The sequence below is a fragment of the Trachurus japonicus genome, chromosome 1 (genome assembly GCF_045865225.1).
Source record: "Trachurus japonicus isolate A0001 chromosome 1, Traja_1.0".
NCBI classification, from domain to species: domain Eukaryota; kingdom Metazoa; phylum Chordata; class Actinopteri; order Carangiformes; family Carangidae; genus Trachurus; species Trachurus japonicus.
The window spans coordinates 35,778,180-35,785,357 of record NC_140907.1 but is presented as its reverse complement, the minus strand read 5'-3'; positions in this window follow the sequence as shown (position 1 = coordinate 35,785,357).

Sequence of the window (7,178 nt, the reverse complement as noted above, 5' to 3'; positions counted from 1 at the left end):
ACGACGACGTCATCCCTGTCTGTCGGCCCCAGAGGGAAAAATCCTCTGTGTGTGTGTGTGTGTGTGTGAACACGAGTTTGATTCAATCATGCACGGAAAATCAAAATCAATAGACGACTTTATCCTCCACAAAATAAACCCTGAAGACACCGAAACTCTGACTATGAACAGTCACAAATAAAGACTGAAATTTCGAAGCTGAAATATTTGTTGTTGAAACAAAACTCAGGGAGGAAACTTTACAAACTGTCAACCAATCAGAGACCAGCCAGGAAGAGAAAGAGAAAGATGTTGTTCAGAGATTTCCTTTTTTTTTTAACCATTGTTTGAATCTGTCATTGTGTTTGTTTGGTTTGGTGGATGTTTTATTTAGTATTTATTCTGTCTTACAGTTGGTAATGCTCCAGATCTCAGTGGGCTGCACCAGTACTAACATGTTGGACTATGAGGATGATAATCATGGGAATATGAGGATACTTTGAGACTGTGGACATCATTTTTAATAACAAGAGCTTGTTCTGTAATCACAGGATACAGAGAGACCATTACGTCATCATCATGACATCATCCACTGTGACTTCACTGTGAGGGCAGGACCCGTGTTTCACACTAGAGTTGATCCATAAGAAGATAAATTATATTTAAAGTTGTAAAGACCAGAAACCATCTCTCAGCTTCTCTCTGGAGCTCTAGTAACAACAGGTCGGTGTCGGCCAATCAGAAGAGAGATGGAGGCTCTGAGCCTCTCTTCTGATTGGCTGACTGTTTTCTAAAGCGATCCAATAAAAAAATAGAGCAGATTTCAGAATAAAACACTCAGAGAAACCAAATCCTGCAAGTTGTTAGATGGATGGGGGGTCCAGGTGATGAGGGGGCGGGGCTTTGTTGTGACATCACAAAGTGACAGGAAGTCCTGACGGCTGGTTTTAATGCTGCGTTCAAGACAACTCGGAAGTCGGAGGAAAAAACGAGCTCCGAGTTGTCAAAAACAAATTGAACAGTGTGGAACTCGGAAATTTTACAGGTCGGAAATTTGGGTATCATTTTAGAGCTCCAACTTTCCAACTTGACGTCACGACAACATCAAAACATGGCAGCCCTCGTCTTTAAACGGTTAGAATTTAGAAACATTAAGTTATTTGTTGCGGTTTTAATGCATATTTTTTGTGCATTATTGCAGTAGCCCATATGAAATATGTTTATATTAAAGGACAATTCCAGGCGAATTCAACTCTGGGGTGTATTTTCATATCATTTTAGGTCTAAAAGAATGAATCTGAAGATTTTCAGTTTAATCGCTCCTGTTTTGCGGTAGTTGCGTATGTCCCCGCATCGCCACGGCAGCAATGAATGGGAGTGGATGTAAGTTCCGCTGTTTAGGCTGTTTCCAGCCCTCAAAGCCGCATTTTTTTCCACAGACAGCATCAGATGGCTACTCAAACATGCACCGAGAAGTTTATTTACTTCAAGCAAGCCGACATGTTTGTAAAACTAGATCTAATTCAAAGTCTCCCGGAGTCTCGCGCGAGACCCAGTTGCCGTGCGTGGTGTGTTCAGGTGCAGTGGGAAAAGCTACCGTTTGTGTCATAAACACAGGAATATCAACTCTTTACTTGCTTCAAGTAAAAAAAACTTCTCGGCGCATCTTTGAGTAGCCACCTGACGCTGTCTGTGGAAAAAAATGTACACTTCAAGCAAGTAAAGAGTTGATATTCCTGTGTTTATGACACAAGCGGTAGCTCCTACTGCGCCTGAATACACCAGCACTGCAACTTCGGGCTCGCGCGAGACTCCGGGAGACTTTGAATTAGATCTAGTTTTACAAACATGTCGGCTTGCTTGAAGTAAATAAACTTCTCGGTGCATGTTTGAGTCGCCATCTGACGCTGTCTGTGGCTTTGAGGGCTGGAAACAGCCTAAACAGCGGAACTTACATCCACTCCCATTCATTGCTGCCGTGGCGATGCGGGGACATACGCAACTACCGCAAAACAGGAGCGATTAAACTGAAAATCTTCAGATTCATTCTTTTAGACCTAAAATGATATGAAAATACACCCCTGAGTTGAATTCGCCTGGAATTGTCCTTTAAGCTGTGATTGTTGTATTGTGTGAAATTGTGGTCCTCATATGTGACAGAAATAACGTTTTACTGTTATCAAGCCTATAACGTTATATGTGCGTCTCCTCTCCTCTTCATTTGCCTCCAAAATAAACATAATTTACTGCTGCATATATTTTTGGTATTCAGTGATGAGCCACAATACGCCAAACTTCCTTCAGGTATCTATGTTTTTTCTCTTCCGAGTTCCTGCAGCGTGAACGCACTGATGAAGGAAGTCGGAAATTTCCGAGTTGGGAATTCCGACCTTCCGAGTTGTTTTGAACACAGCATAAGGCTCAGTTTCTGAATACAGGCTGTGTGCATTTCTCTGTGGACTGAGGCTTTGATACTTTCACAGTATCAATATAGAACCTAGAGCTGCTTTATAATCACTGTATATCTGTAAATTGTACAGTGATTTAAAATGTGTTTAGTTCCCTTTATAACTGTCTGGTAGTCACTCGTTTCCTCATATTCCCTGATGTCACATCTTCTACATATTGTACTGTACTGTACTGGTGCACCTCTACTGAATATGAACTAAATGATTGATTGATTAGCTTCATTTTTCAAACTAAAACAAAGGTGAAGAGAATGAAAGCAAAAAAAAAGAAGTTGTGTGTCGCTGTTTACAGAGACTTTTATAAAAAAAAATAATGTCGGAAACAATCACAAACATCATCACTGGGTCATCAGAGCAACAGGAGTTAAAGCACAACGTGATTACAGGCCAGTGTTGAACTCATGTTTACAGATTATTTACAGTTTGAGATTTGAATCTGTTTTTTTATTTTTTATTTTATTTGACTGAACTGTGAATGTTTCAGTAGCAATACGTCAGTGTGGGTCTTTAACTTTGTGTCTTCGTTGCACACTGTGTTTGATTAGGGTCGCTGTAGGTTATGGGGTCGGGGTGGGTGGGGGGGTATTCATGGGTGTTCTTCAACATTATAAAGTCATAAATTTGCAAATCACAGTTTTCAAAAGTAAAAACTTGAACATTTATATGCGAAAAGTCTAACATTTGTAGGACGTAAATAACACTTCTATACAGCGGAAGATCTGAAACTCTGCTTTACACTTGGATTCAGCAGTAATGAAATACAGAGTCACTGGTCATTATGACGTAGACACGTATTTACTTCCTCAATTAAAATCAAAAAACACAGTGAGTGTAAACTTAATAATTCAGACTCTGTATTTTCACTGGTCATGATGCTGCTTCCACATCAGCTGGACTCAAACTCGTCAAATGGTTAAACTTAGGAGAAACACCAGCTTTACTTTGCTGACATCAACATGTAGGGAATGCTAGTTTAGCTTAGCATCTTAGCAGGATCACCAGGCGTCGTAGGGACTATTTGTTCTGCAGCTGCCCAAACTAAACAAACTGATCAATTATTAGGGTCTGGAGACCATGACCAGGTATAAATACGCTGCTGGACGACTTGTGTCTGGGGGTTTGGGCTTCAGACTAGGGGGGGGCAGCAGGGGCTTAGATGAATTGAAAGAAAAGAGACGACTGATCAGTTGAAGCTGATATCAATAACTGTTGTGTCATGTTGCACTGGAGAATGAAGTCTGACTGCAGGTCGTCTGAGACGTTCAGCTGCAGCTTCTGACCGTTCTGATTAAAGTACGTTCACAACAAACGGGCTGCGGAGTGTTTGTCTGTCTCTCTGTCTGTCTCTGTTTTGGTTCAACAGTTGAGCTTTTACTCTGGTAATGAAATATTAAAGTCTGTTTCAGCAAAACGATGGTGATAAACCAGTCGAGGAGACCGGGGTAAGTTGAGCCACTTTTCATATTCAGGATCACCACATCAAGTCAATTGTAGTTTTGTTGCTACAGTAACTCATATTTCAGGGTGTTTTGTATCCTCACAAACAAACAGAATGAGTGTAACCAATAACCATACAGTAACTGTGTTGATAATATAGCGTCCAAAAAAACAGTGGTCTTGTGTATGGGGTAAGTTAGGCATTGGAGCAGGGTACTTGACTTTATAACTCCCCACAGATGGTTCACTTTCATCCTGGGTTTACTACCTCATGTTGTAGCTCATAGATACGACAACTGATGTATAAAACAAATTTATAATGATCTCTTTTGGTTGAAACACAATTTTCATTAAACTTATGACAGACTAAATTCACTTTCAAGAGTGAAAAACATTTTTTGAAAATAAATGTCTAAGTACTTTACTCATGTGGCAAGGCAAGGCAATAGCCCGTTTTTTACTAACAGCTTGTCTCAAAGGGCTTTACAAGGCATCATAACAACATCCTCGGTCCTTAGACCCTCACATCGACTGAGGAAAAACTCCATGGAAAACCCTTTTAACAGGGAAAAATCAGAGAAACCTCAGGGTGAGCAACAGAGGAGGGATCCCTCACCCAGGACGGACAGACGGGACATAGATGTTGTTACAGACAAGAAAACAGTTTACAGTTTATGACACAAAGTGGGAAACATAGAAATGTTAACAAAAATGTTAACAAGAGTATGTGGTTCTTACAGACTCCATGAAATGAAACGATGCCTTCCTCCTAAATATTTGGTCACATGCTCAGTTTTTCTTCAGCAGCAGGGTGGCTCAACTTCCTCCAGTCGCTCCTACTACTACACAAATTCAGACTTTGACCTGTTTTGACCTTTTTATTGTTGTTATTAATCAGTGAACTGTGTCCCAGTCTTGATTTAAATGTAGAATATTTCTGTCCTGACCTCTTGGATGCTTTTCAGTAGCTGGATGTTGAACTGTAGTGAGGTCCTCCTGTCCTACCAAGCAGCAGCAGCAGCCTCCACTCTGACCTCTGTCCTACAGGTTGTAGGCTACAGCGTTAGAGGTGGTGAACGTCCTCAGAGCTGGACGCTGCTGCAGTTTCAGAAAGCAGCAGAAGCAGCAACACAAACGATCGACAACAACTTGTGATCCAGGACTCTGTAGCAGCTGGTTTTGTGTTTTCATCAATAATTCAGAGACTAAATGATTTCAGATGTGAGGACTCGGGAGCCTCCGTCCGTCCTGCTGTACATACACAGTACAGTACCAACCGTTCAGCTGAATCACACTGCAAACTGCAGGAGAAAAACCAAATGTACTTTTTCTGCTTGTGGCTTGGGAATAAAAACACTCTCGCTGTCTCTCTGTTGTCTGGTATTCGGTGGTGATCAAGCTATAGAGTAAAAGGGATAGTTCACCCAAAATTCAAATTTCACTCATTATCTACTCACCCTTATGTGGACTAAGGGCTGGGAGAAGTTTCAGAGTCCTCCGTGGCTTCTCTGAGTTACAGCGGGGCTCCGTGCAGCACTGCATGTCCATATAACGGTTGCAAATGGATACCACTTTTCTTCGTCCAAAAAGACACACCAAAAAACATCCAAATACCTCCATGCTGCTCGTATGTAATGTCCGTCTTGTATTGAAGCCCCGAAATGCGAAATTGTTCCGCGAGATTTGGACGGACCAGGAAGAGGAGCTTCCACTACAAACAAGCTTGAAATATAGACTTATTTAATTTTTTGGGAACAATTTCTCATTTCGGGGCTTCAATACAAGACGGACATTACATACGGGCAGCATGGAGGTATTTGGATGTTTTTTGGTGTGTCTTTTTGTTTACGAAGACAGTTGGTATCCATTTGCAACCGCCATATAGACATGCACTGCTACACCGAGACCCCCTGTAACTCAGAGAAGCCACAGAGGACTCTGAAACTTCTCCCAGCCCTTAGTCGACATGAGGGTGAGTAGATAATGAGTGCAATTTCATTTTGGGTGAACTATCCCTTTAAGGTAAGTGACAGTTTGCAGACAGTTTGTGGTAGGCTAAGTGCAGTTCACGTGAAACGGCCTGTATAGCCACTGTTTTCCCTGAGAGCAGGTCTGACTGGGCTGTCATCTGATAACAACCAACCACACACTCACATCCAGGTGTGAAGACCGACTGTAATCTGATCGAACCCGCTGAAGCTCAGGAAACAAGGTCAGGGCCTCAGCAGCATGTCTGACATAACTGCTTTTTAAAATGAGCTGAACAACATCCTGAGAATCAGATGACTTGTTTCTGGTCAAATCCATTTGCTACAGAAAAGAATCACATGGTCTCCAAAACAAGTTCTGACATTCAGGATGAATTAGGTCCAGTTTGGATTTGAACTCCATCAGTTTAGTCCCGTATAGCCTATCCTACGTCTCACTTTGTGCATCAGTTGGTGCCAGTAGAGCAGATGTCTGTTTATCTTATAGAGGTGTTGATATAAAGCTACGGTGTCATGTTTACATGGTTTCTGTTGTGTTCACCAAAGAGAAAACAAGAATTTTTTATCAACTTCATCATACATTTCACAGGTAGGCTACTGGTCAAAGATCAACAATAAAAATCCACATATATTGTTGATTAATGACATTAATCTTGTAGTACTTTCATATTCTGATCAACACTCAACCTGAGCTAAAGCATCTTGTCTAATCTAAAGCTGTTTGCTTGGACAATTAAAGCAGAAGTAAGTGGTCCGGTCGTTTTCGCTAATGCTGCGTTCCAGGCAGGCTTTTGAAATCGTAAATTACAGCTTCAAGTCACAACTTACGACTTTGTAGCGTTTCAGGCAACCCACTCGTGTTTTTCCGACCTGTTTTACCGGTGAAAGTCACTATAACGGCCACTCGTAACTTCCGACCGGTGAACTCGTACCAGATCGAACTGGTACGACTTCACGGTCGGAAAAATACGAGTTTCCTTGAACGCACCATAACAGTCCTCGTCCCTACGTCGCCACATTCACGGCGTTCCTTGGCTGCACACACAGCCCTGCATGCCGTTCTCTCTCCTCATTGGATAAAAACTGTAGGATACGATAAATGTTTTCTCTTCAGCTCAGAGCAGAGCAGAGGGACTGAGAGACCCGTGTTTCAGTCCAAACACTCTATGTAAGTGATTGCTGTCGGAAGATATAACTATTTAAGACTTATATTAACACAAATATATCACTTACTTCTGCTTTAATATCTCTTGTTTGAAAGTCAGGGAAGCTCAGCTGAAAGACTGAACTATCACAAAGAGACTTC